The sequence below is a fragment of the Staurois parvus genome, unplaced genomic scaffold (assembly GCF_062004578.1).
Source record: "Staurois parvus isolate SC_StPar_1 unplaced genomic scaffold, SC_StPar_1.0 ptg000432l, whole genome shotgun sequence".
NCBI lineage: Eukaryota > Metazoa > Chordata > Amphibia > Anura > Ranidae > Staurois > Staurois parvus.
The window spans coordinates 3,583,667-3,608,182 of record NW_028318228.1 but is presented as its reverse complement, the minus strand read 5'-3'; positions in this window follow the sequence as shown (position 1 = coordinate 3,608,182).

The following is a 24,516-nucleotide window of genomic DNA, read 5'->3' as shown; positions in this document are numbered from 1 at the left end:
ACTGAAATTGTCACTGGCTCTGGTTTGGTGACACCACAAAATGGAACCACCCCAAGGAAAAAGAACCAAGAGTTGGGAAACCACACACATATAATCTAATGAGAGCACAAAACAAACTTTCAAGAGCCCAAGGTAAGGTAGGAGCTCCTTTGATGCTTTCACTATCACAGAAATACCTTGCCCTCCTGAAACTTTCCAAGTAGTAAATCACAGTGCAGTTTTATTTGGTATCTGCTCACCTGGGTCCATTTACGCACAGTCAGAATCTTTAAGCCCTGCTGAGGTTGGGTTGATGTGTTTGGCACCTGAAAGCACTTTGGCTCTATTCCGCTATGAGTCAATTCTGTCATTAAATTACCTTGGACTCTTGGACATCTGTTTTGTGCTCTTGTTGGATTATATGTGTGTGTAATGCAGGCCATAGATGGGTCGAAAATCGGCCGATTTTTCGGCCGAAAATAAAATTGGCCGATTTTCGGATCGTTAGTGGGCTATTTGTTCGGCCGTTTTTTGGGATTTTGGCCGTTTTTTTTTTTGGTAAAGTTGGAAAAAAAATCGGCCGATCGGCCGATTTTCGCGGCATTAATGGGCTAATCGGCCGATTTTTTACCGATAAAAAATCTGCGCATGAGCAGTGACCTGCAAGAGGAAGACAAAAAGAGGAAGAAGAAGAGGAAGAGGAAGACAAAAAGAAGAAGAGGAAGAGTAAGACAAAAAGAAGAAGAGGAAGACAAAAAGAAGAATAGGAAGAGGAAGACAAAAAGAAGAAGAGGAAGACAAAAAGAAGAAGAGGAAGACAAAAAGAAGAAGAGGAAGAGGAAGAAGAGGAAGACAAAAAGAAGAAGAGGAAGAGGATGAGGAAGAAGAAGAGGATGAGGAAGAAGAAGAGGATGAGGAAGAAGAAGAAGAAGAGGAAGAAGAAGAAGAGGATGAGGATGATGAAGAAGAAGATGAGGATGAAGAAGAGGATGAGGATGAAGAAGAAGAAGAGGATGAGGATGAAGAAGAAGAAGAAGAAGAAGAGGATGAGGATGAAGAAGAAGAGGATGAGGATGAGGAAGAAGAAGAAGAGGATGAGAATGAAGAAGAAGAGGATGAGGATGAAGACGAGGATGAGGATGATGAAGAAGAAGGAGGATGAGGATGAAGAAGAAGAAGAAGAGGATGAGGATGAAGAAGAAGATGAGGATGAGGATGAAGAAGAAGAGGGTGAGGATGAGGATGAAGAAGGAGAAGGAGAAGAAGAAGAAGAAGAAGAAGAAGAAGAGGATGAAGAAGAAGAAGAAGAAGAGGATGAGGATGATGATGAAGAAGAAGAAGATGAGGATGAAGAAGATTATGAGGATGATTATGAAGAAGATGAGGATGAGGATGATGAAGAAGAAGAGGATGAGGATGATGAAGAAGAAGAGGATGAGGATGAAGAAGAGGATGAGGATGATGAAGAAGAAGAGGATGAGGATGAAGAAGATGAGGATGAAGAAGAGGATGAGGATGAAGAAGAAGAGGATGAGGATGAAGAAGAGGATGAGGAAGAAGAAGAAGAAGAAGAAGAGGATGAGGATGAAGAAGAAGAGGATGAAGAAGAAGAAGAAGAAGAAGAGGGTGAGGATGAAGAAGAAGAAGAAGAAGAGGATGAGGATGAGGATGAAAAAGAAGAAGAAGAAAAAGAAGAAGAAGAAGAAGTAGGATGAAAATAAGAGGAATTCCAGTCCAGCAAAAAGTGTCTCTGCAGAGAGCTCCGCTATTTCTTTGACAGTTCTCTGACAGTTCCTTGACATTTACAGAGGTTGCAACATTGTATCTATTTGTTTCCAAATAAAAACATCAGTATCCTAAATGGAAACAAATAGATACAATGTTGCAACCGCTATAAATGTCAAGGAACTGTCAGAGAACTGTCAGAAATAGCAGAGCTCTCTGCAGGGACACTTTTTGCCGGCTGTAGACGGGATGAAAATCGGCCGATTTTTTTTACCATTGGTGGTAACGTCGGCCACTTGAACGACCGATTGTTTGTTTTTTTAAAAGAAAAATCGGCCGATTTTCGACCCATCTATGGCCTGCATAAGAGTCTTTAGGCAGCTATATCTCAGAACAGTGGCACAAACAGTAAGAGAGGGAGGTGTTAAAGATTTTTTTTTTTTTTGCATGTTATTTTGTTAGCTAGTGATAGGGTTGCTTCAATTTTTTTCTGACTTGCAATTTTTGAAGCTCATATAAATAAAAAAAAATACCACCTAGTTTATGGTGCAAAATAAAGGATTAACATTCATGTTTTTTTTTAATATTTGCACGTACACGGTTGCAGATGTCTTACTTAGTTGCTCCCACACAATTGGGCACATTGGGAAGTAAGTACTTTCCATTGAATTTGGTCAGCTGTGGACAATTCTGCCTCATCATATGGACCTCAATGGCTTCCAGGCCTTTTTTGAAGGCAGACCAACAGGTTGTTGTCGGTCTTCTTTGATTGCACTGGCATCCAGCTCATTGCCATTTGGGTATGCAGCAATCAGGTAGGAGCAGGATATGTCTGCTCAGCTGTAGTCTGCAATCGGTGAATACTGTGTTTCAAGATTTCCTCGTTTGTTGTACAGTCTCTCCATGTAATGCCCAGAATTTTCTGTAGGCATCTTCTGTGAAATTAGTTCAGCTTTTGAGTGATTTTTTTGTTGTGACCTTCCAAGTTTCACTTATGTATAGGAATAACAATCAAAACATATAGACGCACCTTCAAAATTCTGACAAGTGAAGGTGAAGACCATATTTGACATAAACACTGGAACATGCATGGTGCCTTGCCAATCCTGTACTGTAGTTGAAGATGGGCAGCTTCCTAAACCTGGCCATGAAAGTTTTCTCCAACACAAAGAGAAGTGAAGGATAGATAGAGCTTGAGCTGTGAGACTGATTGCACTGAAGGTGCTGTAGAGACTTATGTGCATGTTTGCTGTACAGGCTTCTGGTAACCCCAGTTACCTGATGATGCATGAGATGAGGGTCTGGATCACAAAAAAGCCTAATCATGCCAGATTTCAATGATGTGCTTCCCCGGGGCACATATCATTGTGTTGTCCCTATGACTACAAGCCTTTTGCCTGTAGAGTTCTACAGAACTCACATAATATAAATAACTTAAGTCTATACAGTATATTTCTTGTTTTTTTTATCTCCCTAAAGCAAAATAGGAAAAGTAATTTTTTCTTAGACATAGGCCCAGTTCACACTAGTGCGGGCCATAGAACCCACGCTTGCCTGGGCACAGCAGCTCATTCATTTGAAAAAGATGCATGCACCTTTTCCAAAATGCATCTGCAGGGAAACTGCATGGTCTTTATGATCATGTGGTTTCCGTGCAGTTCCCAAACCCACAGCTAGCAACTCATACCTACATGTTGAGAGTAATCATCATCCCAGATGGATCAAAAATGTTCCTCTGGGTCAATTTTGTAGGTTGAGGAGAACCTGCACGCTGGTAGAAGATTATGACACTCAAATTCACATTTTGAGAAAAAAGTTTTTGGAGAAGGGATATGCAGCCACCAATATTGATAAGGCATACAATAAATATAGAAAAGAATATAACAGTACGGCAGGCCTAGGACACGTAAGAAATCCAATAGTCAACACAGTGCAGCTTTCTGTACTAGGTTCAATCAGAAAGCCATTGATGTTAAGAGAACCCTTAACAAATATTGGGGTATTCTAATTTAGGATCCCCTCCTTTCTGCGCACTTCCCTCCACAGCCAGAAGTGATATTTCGTTGTCCTCAAGACTTGAGAATTCAAGCCAAGCAGGGTCAAACTTCCCACCAAACGTTTAACATCGGGGTGGAGTACTCTGTTTGACCAAAAGGGCAGTTACAGATGTGGGGTGTCCAGCTGTGGGGCATTTGAATATATGTGGCACAGGAAAAAATTATTTCTTGGAGTAGATGGAAAGGCCCATTACATCAAACAGTTAATCAATTGTGGGACACAGTTTGTTGTCTATTGTTTGGTTTGCCCTTGCGGGCTTTTATATGTGGGCCGTACTTTACGTCTCTAGATTTGGTGAACACAAGCGCAACATACTTCATGGGTTTGACAAACATACGGTGTCTTGTCAATTCAGTGATGTACATGACAAAAGTCCTAAAGGACTTAAAGAATTTGGCATAAAAGCCATACAGGGTGACATCGACAACGGCAGAAAGTTCTGTAAGCTTTGCAAAAGGGAATCCTTTTGGATACATCAGTTGGGTTCCCTAGTTCCCAAGGGTCTGAATGATAGTTTAGGCATTCGGTCTCTAGTTTGATTGGTTCACATTCTAGGAGTGCCAGCATTGACAACCACCAGTGCCCCCTTTTTGAGGGTTTCTTCCAGGTCTTTGGTGTGGTATCCTGGCACATAGACATCCCCCCAGGAGACTAAGATTACATCGTATGCATGTGCATGCACACTATGGGGCCTCATGCAGATAGAATTCTACACATGGTCTGTATGCCCCCGTAGATGAATCCCCTCCCTTCTTACTGGTATTTATGTATCATTTAGCGGGTGCTGGTTCCTTTATTTGTACATCCATTCAGTATTGATACACATGTGATTTTAGCAATAGTGATTTGTATTATATCCATTTTGAGTATTTTTATTTTTGCATTTTTATTTTTAATTTTATTTTTATTACATTGTGTCATGGTTCATTTCCATCTATATCCATTCAAATATGTTTTTTTTTATATAAACATGTAACAATTTTTGAATGAGTTACATTTTATATATATATATATATATATATATATATATATATATATATATTTTATTTTTTTTTTTCTTTGTATAATTTTTGTGTGTTTTCTAGTAGCTTATAATTATAATATTCAATAATATTTATTTATTTCACATTATATACACACTCAGCCATCCAAATTAGTGTGATTACAGTGAAGCACACTGACCCCTAGTAAAACACCCCCAGCACACAGCTAACCCTTTGATTGTCCCTCACATTAACCCCTTCCTGTCCAGTGCCATTAGTACAGTGTCAGTGCTTTTTGTAGCACTGACCACTGTATTGGTGTCACTGGGGAATTCAGTGACACCAAGTCAGTTCCCCTCAATGTCAGTAGTCCTGCAGTCTGCTATAAGTCGCTGATTGCCGCCATTACTAGTAAAAATAAAAACAAAATTAAAAAAAAATCCACCATTTGTAACGCTTTAACTTTCACGTCAACCAATTAATTTACACGTATTGGGATTTTTTTTTTAGCAAAGACATGTAGCAGAATACATTTTGGCCTAAATTTATGATGAAATTTGATTTTTGACATTTTATTAATGGACATGTTTAATAGCAAAAAGTCAAAAACAGTCTTTTTCTCAAAATGTTCATTTTTTTGGTAATTAAACTCGCTTGATGCCTTATCTGCAGTAAATTAGCCTCAAAACCTGTGTAATTAATATGTGTTCAATTTTAAAGGGATTAGGTTGCAACCTTAGCCCTAACTGCAAGTGTAAGGCTGCATTCAGATCTGAGCATTCTATGATTGTGCACAAATTCATTTTTAATGGCAACCCAAACGCAGCAATAGGGGTTGCCAGCCCATCCCTTTAAAACCAAACACATATTAATTACATAGGTTCTGAGGTTGATTAAGGTGGTAATTAAACTTACATAATGCCTTGTCTGCAATAGATTAGCCTCAGAACCTGTGTACTTAATATGTGTTCAGTTTTAAAGGGATGAGGTGGCAAACCCATGCAGCAAGCAGATGCATGTTTTCGCACGCATTAAAACACGTGTCAAATGCACCAAGACACACGATTAAAGAATGCGCAAAGCTCAACACCCGAAAAGTTACAAGAACTTTTTGGGGTGTTTGTCCTGAGTATGGCAGCTCATTCAAATTAATGGACTGCCCTAAGCATGTAGAGCAAAAATTAGCAAAACAAAAAGTGTGTTCACAAGACACTAGGTGTGAACCTTGCCTTGAAGAGTCCTTTTAAGTCTGTTCCAGGTCCAAGTGCCAGACTCAGTTTTATAGGGGCAAACCCCATCCCATGTAGGGTTGCCACCTCATCCCTTTAAAACCAAAAACACATAGTAATGACACAGGTTCTAAGGCTAATTTTATGCAGATAAGGCACTAGGTGAGTTTAATTACCACTTTAATCAGCCACAGAACCCGTGTAAATATTATGTGTTCGGGTTTAAAGGGATGAGGTGGTAACCGTAATCCCATGGCTTAACCCCATCCCAACACTTCTTTTTCACTTACAGGTTCCAGCACATCTTCAGCCATTAGGCCTGTTCAGGACCATAGTCATATATATAAAACCAGTGCACAATTTATCCTTCAATCCCAGCACAATCATATGTTCGCACCAGATTCTTCATATCAAACACTCGTATATAATTCAGTCTTCCTTTTCTCCTCTTCTTTACCTTCCACTCCACTGCTCGTACTCCCCCAAAATAAAAAAATAACCAGTATAGTGTATTATGTTCTAATTGGCGGCCCTATGATATGGTACATCAATGTGCTCACTTTGCAAAAATCACAATGTGCTCCAAAACTATAATTCACCATGTAGTCAACATCAACCACTATTCACAATATGTACTTTTAGCCCCCCAATATTTAATTCCGTGCGTGCAATCTATATATATATATATATATATATATATATATATATGTATGCTCAACAATATGTCTCACACTCTTTTCAGTGTACATCCACCTCCAGTGTTCAAACTCTCAATCGTGCTCCTCACTTCCCCTTTAGGGCATGCACCTTACCCTGCGTGAATAAGTATGTGCCTCTTTAAGTTTTCCGTTTTGTCTCCGCTGTCACCTGTTCTCTATATTTCTTCATATCCATCCAACCAATATGTAAAATAAAATACAAAATCTCATAGTGCAGCAGTATGCATAAAATAACACTTTATTGTTAAAATGTGCTTGGATTCCGGATACTTAACACCCTTTTCCAAAATGGCCACCGCGGCACGTTCGGTTTGCGTCTGACTCTATGGAAGGCCAATGAAAAAGCATGAGCATTAGGTCCAGACAACAAATGGAAGTGGTCCCTCAATCAAGAGTGCCGATGTATGTCAGCTATATAAAGTTATCAATCCATAGTAGGAAGCACAGTAACCAGGGTACTTGGATGGTCCAAAGCGGGACCTATATGGTCCAAAAGGCTCCAAGCAAAAAGTTCCAAATTGACAAGGTATCTCTAATACCAAAGAGGGACAATCCTTCATCTGACAGCAATATTACTATCAATCCTCTCCAGGATAGCCAGGCTAATAACCCTTTATGGTTATTGTGGATATTTTGGCATGCTTTACGGTAGGGGGTGCGCGCTCGCCCTACCCGTGCCACCATTCGCGGCCGCGGCAGTCAATCACCGGGTCCTGGCCAGTGATTACTCGCCGGCCCCAGTTATTGCCGAGGATCTCTGATGGGGAGAACTGTTTGTAAACAAAACAGTTCTCCTCCTTGTCAGCTCACGCACATTGCTTTGCATGGCTGTGCACATCACAGCCATACAAAGAAGTGTGCTTACAGTTAAGCACTAACACACGGACCCATAGTAAAACACACCCAGCACACAGTTAACCCTTTGATCGCCCCTCATGTTAACCCCTTACTGCCCAGTGCCATTAGTACAGTGTCAGTGTTTTTTTTATTAGCACTGATCACTGTATTGGTGTCAGGGGGGATGTCCGTGACACCAAGTCAGTTCCCCCGCAGTCCCGCTATAAGTCACCATTACTAGCAAAATAAAAATAAAAATTCCAGTATATATATACCGCCATTTGTAAACGCTATAACTTTCATGTAAACCAATTAGTTTACACGTACTGGGATTTTTTGTCGGAAAGACATGTCGCAGAATACATTTTGGCCTAAATTTATGACAAAATTTGATTTTTCTAATTTTTTGCTGGACATGTTTATTAGCAAAAAGTAAAAAATAATGTTTTTTCTCAAAATTTTCAGTCTTTTTTTATAGCGCAAAAAATTAAAAAAAAACACAGGCAATCAAATACCACCAAAAGAAAGCTCAATTCATGGTAAAAAAAGAAGCAAATCTCATTTGGGTGCAGTGTTGCATGACCGCACAATTTTCAGTTAAAGTAACGCAGTACCATAACAAAAAAATGTCCTGGTCAGGAAGGGGGGTAAATCCTCAGGACGGCAAGTTGGTTAATAGGAGTAGGGTAGAAATGATTGGACTACAATGTAGAAATGAATAAAGGATTTCACAATATGACTTTAATTCTGCTCACGTATCTTTTGTATGGGAGTTGTTTGTTCTTTTCTCCCGAAACTCTATTGGAGGGTCTATTTCACAATGTTGTAAATTATAATGTTGTCAGCCCTATTAAATGCATCGATGAATACTCACTTATACGTAAATGAAAATGGGTTCAATTATAAACTTAATTGCATTTGGACACAAACAATGTGTTTATAGTTATATCCTCATAGTTCCCGCAAACTTGTTGTAGATTTTTCCTCATAGTCAGCTGAGCAGTATTTGTATTTGCCAGTTGCTCATCCTGTAGAAACCAGTGTGTGCTCACATCCTACTATTTTTAGATGTAGACACCAAATGAATGGCATTCGAATTGCTAAAACACCGTTTCATAAACAACACCATTTGGTTGTAAAATACTAGTCTTTCACCTTTTTTCATTCTTTGTTGTATCACAGTGCTGATCTGTTGCAGCCCCTTTACAGCCACTTTCTGCCATGTACTTTGGGGGTGGCTGCGTGGCATTTCGTAGGGCACGACAACAGTGGACCACATCTTTTTAAAGTGTATGTATAGCAGTCCCTTTTTTTTTTTAGTTTGGAATAGGGGGTAAGGATTGGAACCTCTAACAGGTTTCAATTGAGGTCCATGTCCTCACTAGAGAGGTTTACTGTATCTGTTTATCCTGGTGACTATTGTTACTGAAACAGAAGGCAATGGGGGATACAAAATTTGATAGTTGTTACCAGAACAAGAGGTAGGAGTTAATTATTTCAATGAGAACACGTGTTTCAATGACATCGTTCTATAAAGAGAATGCTTTTTACCTTGTAGAGGTTCCTCTGACTTTCTTTGGTGTCTCTAGGAGAAGAAGGGTAGATAAAACTTCCCCAAAAAGGAAACAAACAACATTTAACCAGTCTCAACTAGCCTTTCTAAACCAGGATTCCATGGAACTCTAGGGTTTGTCCAGGGGTTGCTAGGAGTTCCTTTAACAATAGCAATGTCTGCCTCTTAGATAAGTAATCACCGACACCAGTTGTGACCACTCTTTAGTTACCTGTAAGGGGTGGAGTCTTCCTACTGAAAACCAATGCAAGGGACATTTTATGTACTTACTACCAGTTTAATGGTTTTCCTCTCCCTATGCTCACCAGTGCAAGGTACACTTTCTTCCACTGACAACCAATCCAAGAGATTCTTTCTGTACTGACCACCAATCTAACTGATCCCGTCTTCACTGACTACCAATCTAATTTGTCCCTTCTTCCCTTACAACCTATCTAAGGGATACCTTCTTCAATGACCACCAATCTAAGGGGTCTCTTCTTCACTGACCATCAATCTAAGGGATCCCTTCTTCACTAACCACCAATCTAAGGAGTCCCTTCTTCCCTGGCCACTAATTTAAGGGGTCCATACTTCGCTGACAACCAATCTAAGGATTCTCTTCTTCAGAACAAAGCTAAGGCATGCCTTCTTCAATAACAACTAAAGTAAGGGAGCTCTTCACTGACCACCAATACAAGGGCACACTTTTCCACAGACCACCAATGTGAGGAAACTTTTCTGACAATTATTATTAGTTTTCTTTCATTATTACTGAAAATAATTTTGTGACATTGAGCAGCCCTGGGTGTCAATCAGTTTATGTATGGCACGTCTGTGCTAATGTACTATGAGCTGTAGCTGTAATAATTAATAGAAGAGGTTCCCAGAGATTCCAAAGTTATTTAAAGGGTTTCTCCATGATAAAAAGGTTGAGAAAATATGCTCTAAATTATTCAAAATTGGAAAATGTTTTGGCTGTACATACGCTTTAATGTATGTTGAAACAGCTACTCAAAGTCTCCATTGGAAGCTTATGTGACAAGATGACAATGCAGGAGAACAACTGGAAGACAAGGATAGATTGTTGTCAAGAATATGTGCCTGAAGAAGGACCTTCCTGGTAGGATCTCCAGTATTCTTTTAATGAAAGCTACAGATGTAAAAGACTGAAAATTACTTTTGACAATTATACATTTTATTGACAATTATACATTATATGGATTTTTTGTGTTTGGGTTTACATACACTTTAAAGTAGAAGGAAAGAACTTGAACTCGAAGGCGGCCTTTGAAATCCTGGACATCTTTGCTCATTTTTCTGGCTTAAAAGTCAACTGAACTCTAGTGCTCTTTTTTGGCCTTGACACTGAAGCTTCTAAATACGCAGATCCAGACCTTCCATTACAGTGGGTTTCGAGAATCACATTTGTGGTCGTGCAAATTATGGCTAGGGTCTCTGATTATGACACACTAAATCTCTTGCCCCTTCTAGCCATGTTGCACCAGAAAACAGATATTTGGAGGAATATGCCCTTGTCTCTAATAGGCAAAATATATCTTATAAAAATTAAGATTTTACTGATCTTTTTATATTTTTGAGGCACATACCAACCTGGGTCCTCCATTAATATTTTTGAAGGTCAATGGAATCATTAATGTGGAACTTCACTCTCTCAATCAACATGGGCTATATTTAATTCTTATCCTGCTAGCTTTAGTAAACCAATAGGAAAGTATATCACTGCTTACGAGATTGAAAATCGTTTCAAAAACAAGATTGATGCAATTCGTAGGGGCATCTCCACTGCACAGACATCCATCCCACTTAGCATATCTTATACTAAACCTCCCTCAACACTTTCCTCTTTTGACCTTGCTACTACCGAAGAGGTCACTAAGGTTTTCTCAGAAGCCTGTCTCATTACCTGCCCCCTGGATCCGGTCCCCTCACAACTGCTACGGTCACCCTCTTCTTCCATCCTATGCTCCCTCACTCACATCTTCAATCTCTCCCTCTCTAACTGTGCCTTCCCCTCCTCTCTAAAGCATGCACACATCACTCCCATACTTAAAAAGCCCTCCCTGGACCCCACCAACCTGAACAACTTAAGACCCATCTCCCTGCTCCCGTTTACCTCTAAACTCTTAGAACACTTAGTCTACAATTGCCTGAGCTCCTACCTCACTGACAACAACCTTCTTGACCCTTTACAGTCTGGCTTTCGCTCACTCCACTCCACTGAAACTGCCCTACTAAAACTCACTAATGATTTACTAACTGCTAAAACCAATGACCACTACTCTGTACGTACTCTTACTACTTGACCTCTCTGCTGCTTTTGATACTGTTGACCATCCCCTTCTCCTCAAAAAACTCCACTCTCTTGGCCTCCGAGACTCTGCTCTCTCCTGGTTCTCCTTCTACCTATCGCAGCGCTCCTTCAGCGTTACCTATAACTCTGACTCCTCCTCTCCACTCCCTCTTTCTGTAGGGGTCCCTCAAGGTTCTGTCCTTGGACCCCTACTCTTCTCCATCTACACCTCCTCCCTTGGTCACTTGATAAACTCCAATGGCTTTAAGTACCATCTCTATGCTGATGACACACAAATCTATCTTTCTACCCCTCACCTCACCCCTTCAGCCTCCACTCGCATTACTAACCTACTAAGCGACATATCAGAAATGGATGTCACTCCACTTCCTCAAACTCAATCTTTCCAAAACTGAGCTCTTAGTATTCCCCCCAGCCCGTGCCCCCTCCCCTGACTTCTCCATCAAGATCAATAACACAACCATCAGTTCTTTCCCTTATGCCAGGGTGCTAGGTGTAATCCTAGTCTCCCATCTGTCCTTTCAGCCCCAAATCGAATTTGCTGTCCAAATCTTGTAGACTTCACATCCGCAACATCTCCAAGATTCGCCCGGTTTTAACCTCAGAAACTACTAAGCAACTTATTCACTCCCATGTTATATCTCGCCTTGACTATTGTAACTCCCTCCTCATCGCAGGCTATCCCCTCTTCAGTCTATCATGAATGCTGCTGCCAGACTCATCCATCTTACTAACTGTTCTGTATCTGCCATCTCTCTCTGCCAATCCTTCCACTGGCTTCCCATTGCCCAACAAAAAAAATTCAAAACATTAACAATAACATATAAAGCCATTTATAACTGCCCCAAATTACATCAGCAATCTTGTCTCCAAATATCACACATACCATACTCTCCGTTCCTCGCACGACCTCCTGCTCTCTAATTCCCTTGTCTCCTCCTCCCATGCTCGTCTTCAGGACTTCTCCAGAGCTTCCCTCATACTCTTGAACTCTCTACCCTAATTTATCAGACTATCACCTACTCTGCTCACTTTTAGGCGATCTATGAAAACTTCTCTCTTCAGGGAAGCCTATCCTGCCTTCAGCTTATAATGGAATCTTCTACTCCTCCTACCAGTCCATCCCCTACAGTTACTACCTTTTGTACCACTCGCCCCTTCCTCTGTATTGTTGCTGTATTGTCTCCCGTTATATTGTAAAGTGCTGAGCAAACTGTTGGCGCTATATAAATCCTGTATAATAATAATAATAAAAATAATAATAATAATAATAAAATCTCTAACAAAGACATCCTAAAGTTAAGAGAACTTGGTGACATGCTGCTGGAGGTCAATGCAGCCAAGACTGAAGGCCACTTACCAGTACTAGGATACCTAGACACAGCACTTGGGATTAAACCAGTAACTGAAAAGCTCCCATACAGTCTGCAAGATAAGTAGATTTCTCAAGGCTCTAAGTACAAAGAAGGGCATTGTGTCTCTTTCCCACCATTCAATTTCTTCTCAAGTTTTTTCTTATCTTTAACTAAGTAATAAGTAGAATGACCCATGCTTCATAGTCTTAATGTGCAGAAACCAGATACAAACACAGAGAAGGCAGGAGCAAAACATGACAAAAGACTATCAGTGTCAGCCAGAAACACAGAGGTGTTACCCATTTATGCAGCTTTACATCTTAACTCTGAAAAGAAGTCCATGAACCCAGACAGTTCCATAAAGACCACAACCGCTGTCAAAGTGTTGTGGGTTCAGAAGCAAGCACGTTGATTAACGTAAAGCCTATCTGAAGGAAAATGCTATCTGCTTCAGAGGTTGTGCATCCACCAAACACATTGCTAAAGACTGCAAGACACCTGCTGGAAGAATGAACAGAATGGCAAGGCTAGTGGTCAGCAACTCCTCCTTGACTCTCTCCTCTCTAGCTCGGTGGCCTGGTCTGGTACTCTGGCAGTCAGCACAACTCTCTCTCACTTCCTGTCCAGTCTCCCAGGCTTCTGTATATAAATGCCCCTACCCACATGCCAGCTTCTCTGGTACACTTCTCCCCAGTAAAGTCCTGCAGTTCAGCATACAAGGTCCATGAGGCTGCTCTACATATTATGAGTGCCCCTGAATTGCAGGACACTGCCATCTTGTGTTTCACTTAACATCCTGCAACATGCATTATAGCAGGGTGTTACATATATTCAGAGGTTTATATTACAGTAGCACTCTTCAAGAGACAGGGATTCTTTAGTTTGCATTAAAAGTCTTAGGGACAGTTTTAACACTGTTCAAAATAGGGTTTAATAATGAAAAGGTCAAAACGGTGCAAATAAAATATTTACAGAACAAAGGTGTTACAAAGAAATAAACTATATATCACAGAGAATTAAAAGGGAGTTGAAATAAAGAATACTTGCGAAGCCTTTGGTTTTAGCAGAGTCCAATTGTTCAAGCAAAAATGGCGCAGTGTCTCTTTCAAGTCCGGTTAGATGTTCCTTGGTTGATGTTAACACGAGAGCTATCAAATCTGCTTGCAGTCTCTTTTTTATCTGACAACAAGGGGCGTGTTGATAGAGACCATCTAACCAATCATCCGGTTTAAGGGGTGAGTGTTGGGAGGTCATCACGTTTATGAAAAAGTCCCAAATACAGTTTCTTATAAGTATTCATATTTCTAAATGCCTACCATTTACAGTCTGCTACCATGCAGATTATTGTCCAGCATGAAAGTAGTTTTCAAAATGGATATAAATTTAGCAGTAATCAGATATCCATTTCTCATAGGATGGTTGTGGAGACCTAATTCAGTCTGGTACCTCCAGACAGAGATGTTTGGGTTCAAAATGCTACCCAATAACTGATGAAGGTGAATATGACTTTATTCTGGCTATACTGTCATCATTTCAGAAGTTATGAAACATGCTGAAGTTTTAGATGCTTGGCTGATAAATCTGTATTTCACGAAGGTATTTATGACCTAAGGTCTGTTAGGTCTCTGGACTACTCAAGCTTGTGAGGGTGACAGCTTTATTAGAGTTTTCAGACAGGAGTCTAGGCTAGTAGGCATGAAAGGGCTTGTATCTGTCCTGGCCTGATAAGAAGGCTCTGATATCAGGTAACAGTTGTGTATTGTACCAGAAGCTTCCCGAGGTGATGAAGAGAAGGAAACCACTGCTGCTATTCACCAATTTGGGCTACAATCTGTTATGGCTTATTCTGAACAACATGGCGTCCTTGCCCTTCCACACAGTTTGTGAGGGCACAGTATGTGTTACCATTACAAATGTGGCTGGGACTCCTCACTCTTGCCAGAAAGAGAAACTCAGTGGAGAACATGAGGAAAAGACTTGATTCATCTTGACAATCTCAATATTTCAAGACCCTATGTGCCAGAGTCACTAACATCTACAGTGCAAAGAGAAATATGTGTCTTTTCTAATGCTTCTACTATGGCAATAGCAGCTGTGGCATATCTCAAGGCCATTGTCAATGTCATACACTAGCTTCAAGACCAGCCCACACAGTGCCACATTTATAGTTATGTTGACAGTTGAGCTAGCAGAACTGATTCTTGAAGAAATTAACTATGAGCCCGATGCAGTTAAATACTGCACTGACAGCAAAATTGTGTTAGGCTATAGTCACAAGGCCTTCAGAAGATTTTGTGTGCATGCCTCAAACAGGATAATCTGCATTAGAAAATCCACTAATCCAGATCAGTGGCATTATGTTTCCACTAGTCAGGACCCAGCAGATCACAGTACCAGACTCATTCAAACAGCTCACCTGAAACATACAAACTGGTTCTCAGGCCCTGATTTTTTATTTCAGATACAAGCGAGGTACCTGAAACCGAGGTATTTGACCTCATTTAACCAAATTCTGACAGTGAGAACAGACCTGGAGTGACAGCCTTGGCAACCAAAGTGCATGAACACTGATTAGGCTCATATAGATTTCTCAGATTCTCAAGAGGAGGTCTTTGGTTAGAAGTATAGCAACACTTATTCACATTAATAAATCCTTTTCCAGGAGTAGTGCTAAAGTATACCTGTGACCTGTCTTGGATTTAGTAGACCTTCTCCACAATACAGTGGAGAGCTACCTAGTTAAACATTACAGTAATTTAAAAAATATATAGTAGTGGTATATATTTATACCAGGCAGGGAGTGTTCTGTATATTATATTTCATCATTTTGTTGAAAAGGGAGTCATATTGGGTATTCACTGCAAGCACACCTGTTTTTATTCCCCTTCAACAAGAACAGGAAGTTTTTTTGCAAATAAAGATCTCCCATCTACCACTGCAAAGCCATTTAGCTTCCTGAAGAACACCAGTGAAGTCCTCCATTCTCCTTTGATACACATAGGCCTGTACGTTCCTTATTGTGTTTGTCAAAGTCATATACATAGCTAGATCTTGTTTAAATGTATCCAATGTGATTTGTAGGTAGCGGTTTGCAAGAATTGTATTTATTGTATGCATTTGTGAGAGACGTGTACAAACATATTGTGATTCAATTTATGTGATTGTATTGCAGTTTTACAGACCTATTCACAGACCATTAGTAGGATAGCATGCTGCGCATGTGCTAATTATATCATCAACTTAATCAGATGCTGGTTATTACTAAACAGCGCAAGTTCGAGCCTTTTCAAAGGTGCCTACAGGTAAAACTTATTATAGTCTTACCTATAGGTCAAAGTGAACTTTTTGACTTTACCCACTTGCTGACCCGCCACAATAATTATACTGCGCTATGGCAACACGTGCAGGCACAATCACGTCCATGTATGTCATAGCATAACAATCACATGATAGCAATGTAAGCAACCTGTCATGAATGGCTTTCCATTCATGAACAAATTGCTTACTGTAGTAATCTTAGAATGGCTCACAACAATCACATGGTACCTGACTACATGGTACCTTGCTACAATGTGATTAGTTGTAGCCAATCACAGATCACAACCAAAAGCAAGCTGTCTATGAATGGTTAACCCATGCATGACAGCTAAAACTATTGCTTATACAGGGATCTTCGAGTATAAGCAATAACAGTGTAAAGAAAAAAAAAAATCTCTGATCACCATTCATCATTAAGATATTCTGATGACAGGATGTTAAGAAAAAAAAAGAAAAATATGTTAAAAAAAAGAAAAAAAGCTTAAGAAACTGAAAATAATTTTTTTTTTTTAATTTTACATACTGTTACCAGTCAGTATCCCAGATCACTGCTGAACCAGTCGTTTGATGATGCTGTCACACTGGTGACAGTATGTAAAAAAAACAATTGTGAAAAAAACTATTTTTCAATTTTTTCACTTTCCAAAATATTGTGACACAAATTACAACTTGTCTGCTTTACAAAAAGGGGTAATTTAGGGGATATTTGTACTGTCCAGGCATTTTAAGGACCTCAAGAAATTAAATAGGCCATCAGTACATCAGGACTGGTCAATTTTCAAATATATAAACCATGATTTGTAGACTCTATAACTTTCACACCAACAATTAATATACACTTATTGACATTTTTTTTCACTAAAGACATGTAACAGAACACATTTTGGCCTACATTTACGAAGAAATTAGATTTCAGCCTGTTGGCTGAAAATGGGTCACAGGGGTACAGAACAAACTACACTCCTGTGATCCACATGAGAAGTATAGCCAAAAAGCTTTGGCTATACTTTTCCTTTAGTGACACCCCAAACACATGTTGCAAATGCAGCGTCACAGAGCCAGTCGAGGCTGAGCCAATCCCTCCCGTCCCCTCCACAGCCCAGAGGTCCAGTGAGCTCTGGTGGGGCAGAGCAGAGAGCTGGTGACTGACAGTCACCAGCTTTCTGCAGGCTGAAGACCAGGGGTGCATTTGATTGCTTAGAGGCAGCGGGGGACAGCTGCAGCAGGGATCCGTGCTGCAGCCATCTAAGTATGAATGTTTATTTTTTTTAATCCCATACTTACTTCTCTTTTAAGTTAACATTGATACCCGCTTCAGATCGCAACTGCAGTGCATTTTGAATGCAGTGCCGGAAAAAATATATACATATACAAAGGTACAGCGCTAATATATGAACAAAAATAATTACGTGATATCCAATATCTAAATCATAAAGTCCAAAGGAAACTACAGTGTCCAACAATAATGTGTAAATCAATGGTGATCAGCGATGTGAAGTGACATCTGTGACAATCCTCCACCACTATGCACTCACCAGAAGCAAGAAATAAACAGGCTCTGTATGGAAATCCCTCCAAGCGATGTGTCTTATCCACTGCTGAAAATGGAAAGATACCCCAATGACCTCCACTTTGAAATGGGCTCTAAATGGGCATTTCACAGTGGAGGTCATTGGGGTATCTTTCCATTTCCTGCAGTGGATAAGACACATCGCTTGGAGGGATTTCCATACAGAGCCTGTTTATTTCTTGCTTCTGGTGAGTGCATAGTGGTGGAGGATTGTCACAGATGTCACTTCACATCGCTGGTCACCATTGATTTACACATTATTGTTGGACACTGCAATTTCCTTTGGACTTTATGATTTAGATATTGGATGTTAGTTCACATAATTATTTTTGTTCATATATTAACGCTGCACCTTTGTATATGTGTTTATTCAGTGGAATAGGAGGGTTTGCCACTTTGAGCTAGCTGCTTGTTTATTTGTCTCCTAGATTGTAAGCTCCTAGGAGCAGGGCCCTCCTAACCCTCTTGTATTGAACTGTATTGTTGCCGTATTGTCTCCAGTTATATTGTAAAGCGCTGAGCAAACTACTGGCGCTATATAAATCCTGTATAATAATAATTTCTTTGTGCTCACTACACTTTTTTGGCACTTTTTTTGGGAAAGAATATATACTTGAATAGATTTTTTTTCTTAGGTTTAGTGTTTAGTGTCACTTTACCACTATTTGGACTCTTTTGGACTTGACTTGTTTCAGAGTCCTTTGTAAAGGCAGCAATAATACAAAACCACTTCATTGTAACTGTTCATGTTCTGATTAATAAATGTGTTCTGTGTTGTTCAGAGATAAAGGACATGCGCAGCTCTGTATACACAGCAGTGTGTCTCCTCAAGGAGGTCACCCAAACCATTCAAGCATCACAAGAACACGCTACTGATATCCTTGTCAACTAGAGATTAGTAAAAACCATGATTTCTGCCCTGTTACAGTAATTAGTCTTGTAATATTGAAACAGCACTAATCTCTACTGGCAGCTGCTCGGGTTCTGCATCCTGTCATATCTGACATTATACTAATGCTGTATATTTCCAAACCCATCTACTGGGAGCAATAAAGACCGAGGCGATTCAGAATGACTGTACTAATTAGCTATGGCAAGGCACCGAGTCGTGATAAAACCACTGTTGGACAGACAAGTATCACACAGGATTGCGTGACAAAAGACATTATAAAAACTCCCAGTGGATGTGAGTTTCAGCTCTGTGGGGCAAAGGACCATAGGGCATTGTAGGCATTTGGATAGCATTAGGTTGCACATAGATAGGTAGTTATTTTCTTGGTTTGGCCAGCAGACTCCAGAAACACAAAAGAGGTGGAAAAAGAAATCCCCCTGCTGGAACATTGTATTCTGACAGTGGGACCTGGCTGTATCAGAATAGACTGATTAGCGTCTGATTCCAACTTGTCCGTTCAACAGAAGTCAAACAATCAACTCCTGTAAAGGACAAACACACACTGATCAAAAGTCGGTCGGCCCCTGCTGAACCGGACAAATTTCAGTCTATGGCCAGCTTTATTCCTACACCCAAGGAAATGATTAGTGCCAGTGGTCTATATACATGGGATGACAACCTTCAGGTGTTTTATATTCAGATCCGGAAAATACTTCCCTATTCTGAAGCTGCTCTGGTCCAGTCCTAGGCTGAGCTGTCAGCGGCGGCTTCTGTATAGAGCAGAGGAAGGCGACAACTGATGCCCAATAGTGACGTTGTCTCCTATTCATTTCCCAGCCATTGTCAGCTAGGAAATGAAGCCTCCACTGGAGACTGGACTGGAGCCGCTTCAGAATAGGTAAGTATAGCAATCTTTTCTTTACAAGGTTAGATAGATTAGGCATAGAATGGGGTTGGAAGTAGGTTTGGCTTTAGATTTTGACTGGAATTTCACTTTGAAAAGTAGAGAAAATGTAAATCATCATTTAAACACTGCATATCTTGAGTTGCACAACCAGAAGGAGCTGGAAGTACAATATTTTTTTATGGGATCTTTAAGAGTGTTTACTATGCTAGGTTGGGATAGGGAGTTCTATAGAGTTTAGCTGCCAACAATGAGTGGATAATGATGGGTCTAGGGTTGGGAGCAAGTTGCGCAATTACCTATAGGTATTTTAGATGATTGGGTAAAGTATGGGCAATGTCCAGATCATTTGGAAAATCCTAGTTTAGTAAATCATACATTGAATAAGTTTAAAGTGGAGCTCCACCCAAAAGGGGAAGTTCTGCTTTGAGGACTGGTCCCCGATCCCCGTTAAGAATTGGCACCTTTGGGGAGTGGGGGGGGGAGTGAGTACCCGAAATTGACAGGTACCCACTCCCACTGCATTTGCCTAGGCAATCGGAAGCAGAAGTTGTCTCTTCTCCCCCTCCCCTCGTAGTCTTCTGGAACATGTGACAGGTCTCAGAAGACTATGGGACCATTCAGAAAGTGCAGTGCTACTCACTCATGCGCAGTGGGCACCCAGCTGTGAAGCTGCAAGTTGTCACAGCTGTGTGCCCAAACTAAAGAACACAGGATGGCCACTGAAACAGGCTGCGGGGAGGACACTGCGGGATCAAGGGACAGGTGAGTGACTGTCTTTTAAAAGTCAGCAGCTATAATTTTTGTAGCTGCTGACTTTTATTTTTTTACAGTTTCATTAGAACTCCACTTTAAGTTGGATTCAGCAATTTCCTGCCAGTACCCAGCTTGATCACACCGTATGCTGTATTCTTCCATTCTTATTCTCCAGGTGATCAAAAGCTGTATGGACTCCAACTGGGATCCCATTATTCTTTTTTAACATGCTATAAGCAATATGTTTGGACGTCATTCTTTATTTATACCATTGCTATACAAACCACATTATAATTTAATAATATTAAACACTACCTTTCCTTTACAAAGGGACGCTGGGGAAGCCAGGCAATGCATGTGTGGAGAGATAGCGGGGATGCTGTGAAGAAATAGTTGATGGGTGAAGGGTGTGTACTAATGAGGTCAGTGCAGGATGTATGTGCTAATGAGATCAGCTGGTAAACTCCTTCCTGTGTCTTACTGGCTTCTCTGTCATAAATCTACATACCAACAAGTGATGAAGCTTTCTAAGAAATACAGCAAGGTCTAAGGTAAGGCCTTGTTCTCAAAACCAAAGAGAGCTTTTATTTTTTTGCAACTGAGGTACATTAATGGTATATTGGTACATAGGGGAGCTGGATTTGAGAAAAAAAAGGTGAATTTAGCCTTTAATTTGCCATTTTTTTTAGATATTCCCAAGGGTTAAATACTTTAAAAGGGATGCAAACACTGCAGATTTTCTCATCAATACACCAGGTGTTTATAATGAACACAAACCCTCCATTTGAAACTCAGTTTACAAAGGACATAGTGACACAAACAGCTTTTTCTTCAGTGCAGTGATGGGAAAGAATCTTCAACAAAAGTTGCTAAATTCCCCGCAATGTATACAATATACAATGGGCACCTGAAGGAGTTTCTTTTTTTTCCCCAACAAAAGTGGAGTTTCACTTTAAACAAGATCTGATATCAGCATTCCTTAAAGATATAGCAGAAACAAATTGTCAGACTGAGGCATTCCTTCAGCTGGCTCTTGCACCTCCAGTGTGGAGTCGTTAGCAAGGAGACCAGTCCGCACTGCCTGAAAATGAAGGAGAGAGATGTTCGGAAAGGAGTATATAGGAGACACTGGTGATTTAACCTCCTTGGAGGTATTCCCGAGTGTAGCTCAGGGTAAAATTTCAGTACCAAGAGCGGTAACCCCGAGCTACACTCGGGCTTACCCTGCGGCGTTGCTCAGGGAGTCCCTGCAGAACTTACCTTGTCTTTCACTCCCGCGATGTGTTCCCTGCAGCATCCCCGGCCATCTCCTCCGGCCGATGCCGGCATCCGGCTTCAGTGTTCCGGTCCCTGTGACGTCGGGACGTACGGGCACCGGAACCAGCGGCAAATTTGACATTTTTTAAAAATGTCATTTTTTTAAAAATGATTATTATATAGTAAAACATTGCTGTTTCAGTGCATTTCACATATATTTTGTCCCTACTGCTTTGTCCTGTGCCCTGCCTGCATTTTGATTGTTCTTTCTGGAAACTTAGAAAAGTCCATGGCGTCCAAAAAGCGTCCCGTTATGTCAAAAGCAGTTTTAGACCGGCTAGAGAACAGCGATAGTAAATCAGAACCACTTGCAGAATTGAGTGATAATGATTTGTGGGGAAATTCGTCATCAGACACTGAAAACGATTTTGCGACTTTGCTCAGCGATGTGTGAATTTGCCTCTGTAGTTCAAATTTCAGTGTTTTTGGTTTGATTATATTATTGAATTAAATATATTATTATATTATTATTTTTTATGATTATTTATTAAATTATAATTTATGATTTCGTGTTTCAAATTTTATCCTACCCGGGATGTTTACTAGACTCTTGTTCGGACAGATTTCAATGAGTTATTCCTAAAAATTACAGCCTACAATAAAAAACTACATATTTCCATGCAAAATAATGGTATCACTTTCAGCACAAAAAATTGGAAATAATCAGACCGCCAAGCAGGTTAAATCATATCTAAACCCAAGAACAAAAGTGTAATATATTGCAGCTTATTAGTTCTTAGATGTGTGGGCTGCATTAATTTTATTTTGTCATATTAACCTCGTTTTTGGCAAGTACAGAAAAAATACTATGTCTGCTGGACCTACCAGAAAACCAATGTTCTTCTAACTTCACTAAACACTAAACGGATATCTCAAATGATTTTGTCAGCTTTCTGAGTTATCTTCTGTAAACTACAAAGCAATTTCCCTCTATGTAACAGAGATGAGGAGAGGAAGAGGTGCTTGTAGTCCAAATAAACAGAACAGCCTAGGATGACAACGCTGCTCCTCTATGGTGCAATAAGGTGAATGAGCATTGTCCCTCTAGCATAGAATGTGTAGTATAATTACAATATAGGACAAAGGGGAAAAAAAGACTGAAAAAGAAAGTTAAAGTAGCCACCACATCTAGCAACTGCTAAGCTACAATGTATCAATTTTTTGTTTTGAGGTTTAGAAGTGCTTTAACCTTAAGAGAGACTGCAGCATAGCATAGCATGCAGGTGAGTGTAGGGCAAATCTGAAAACATGGGCAGTATTCGTCTTTTTGCTAAGGTTTCTCAGCACAATGCTCCCTGTGTAGTATAGGTTAATAAATGAACAAAAGCAAACAAGGGCGCACTCTCATCATGCATTACCGTGGTACACCACGTGATTATTATGTAATCAAAAAGATATATACTCACAAACAAAAGGAGATTAAAAGCAAAATTGGTAGTCCAAAATGGCAGACAATACAATGCTGTGCCCTAATTAGGGATAAGCTGACGTGTTTCAGGAGACGAACCGCTTTCTTCAGAGGGGGGTTTGTCTCCCGAAACGCGTCAACTTATCCCTAATTAGGGCACAGCATTGTATTGACTGCCATTGCGGGCTACCAATTTTGCTTTTAATCTCCTTTTGTTTGTGAGTATATATCTTTTTGATTACATAATAAACACGTGGTGTACCACGGTAATGCACAATGAGAGTGCGCCCTTGTTTGCTTTTGTTCATCAGTATCCAGATTTACCGATTTTTGAAGGGCTGCACCTCCCCGTTTGGCATTCTGAATTCCTTCTAGTCTGCATGAAGATTTGAGCGCTGGTTTTGTTTGTTTGTTATAGGTTAACAAATGTCCTAAGACTGACACCCATGCCAGCTGCTAGTTCTGTGACCACACGGTCTGACAGTTGAGCGTGGAATATTTAGTAGCCAGGAAATGTCACAGATGGACTTATTGCACAGGTGACAACCTATCACGGTACCACGCTTGCATTCACTGAGCTCCTGAGAGCGACCCATTCTTTCACAAATGTTTGTAGAAGCAGTCTGCACCCATAAGTGCTTGATTTTATACACCTGTGGTCATGGAGGTGATTGGAACACCTGAATCCAATGATTTGGAGGGCTGGCCCAATACGTCTGGCAATAGAGTGCATTTTGCATACTTATATTGGGCCACTTTTGCAAAATGTATAAAGTAGGGATATGTAAAAGCTGGCCTCTGTGGAAGCTGTAAATCAGTGTAGTAGCCCAAGTAGCTACAGTGATGACTGTGGTCTTCCAGGCGCTGTGCCAGATTACTGTCCTTTTGCATAGTAACCACAGGTGGGTCACTTACTTGGCATGACCACCATTCAGAGAACAATATACATTTTGTTAAAGAATCATGTCATCACCACCCTTCTCTCCACTACGCCCAATTAGAAAATTTTATGCACTCATTGCGAAAAAAGCAAGGCGTTCTCTAAGGGCCCTTTCACACTGATCAGTTTTAATTCCATTTTCACCTTATCAAAAACAGAAGAAAAATGCATGACCTGTTAAATCCTATGGGATGCTTCATACCAGTCAGTTGCAGGTCAGTTGTGTTTTTAGAAGTCCTGCATGCTGCATGTTTAGTGCGGTAAAAAAAAGCACCAAAACCGCACCTCCCCATTGAATTAAATGGAAAGCACAAGAAAAACGCATCAAAAATGTATCCACAGTCACGTTTTTGGTGCATTTTTTAAGTCAGGTGTCTTTTTTTCACAGATGCAAAACACATAGGAAAAGCAAAAAAAAACCCATGTGGGTTTTTACCGCATTTTGCAACTGAGTAGTGTGAAAGCAACCTAAATGGCATCCATGCTAAGAGATTGAACTCCTTGTGGTTACTATGCAAAGGGCTGCCACCCAACACAGCACCTGGAAGACCACGACAGTAATAGCTGAAGCTGATGGCGGGATCACTGTGCCTCCTCTTCATCTTGTCCAATCAGAATACGCTTTGCATAAATTGAGAA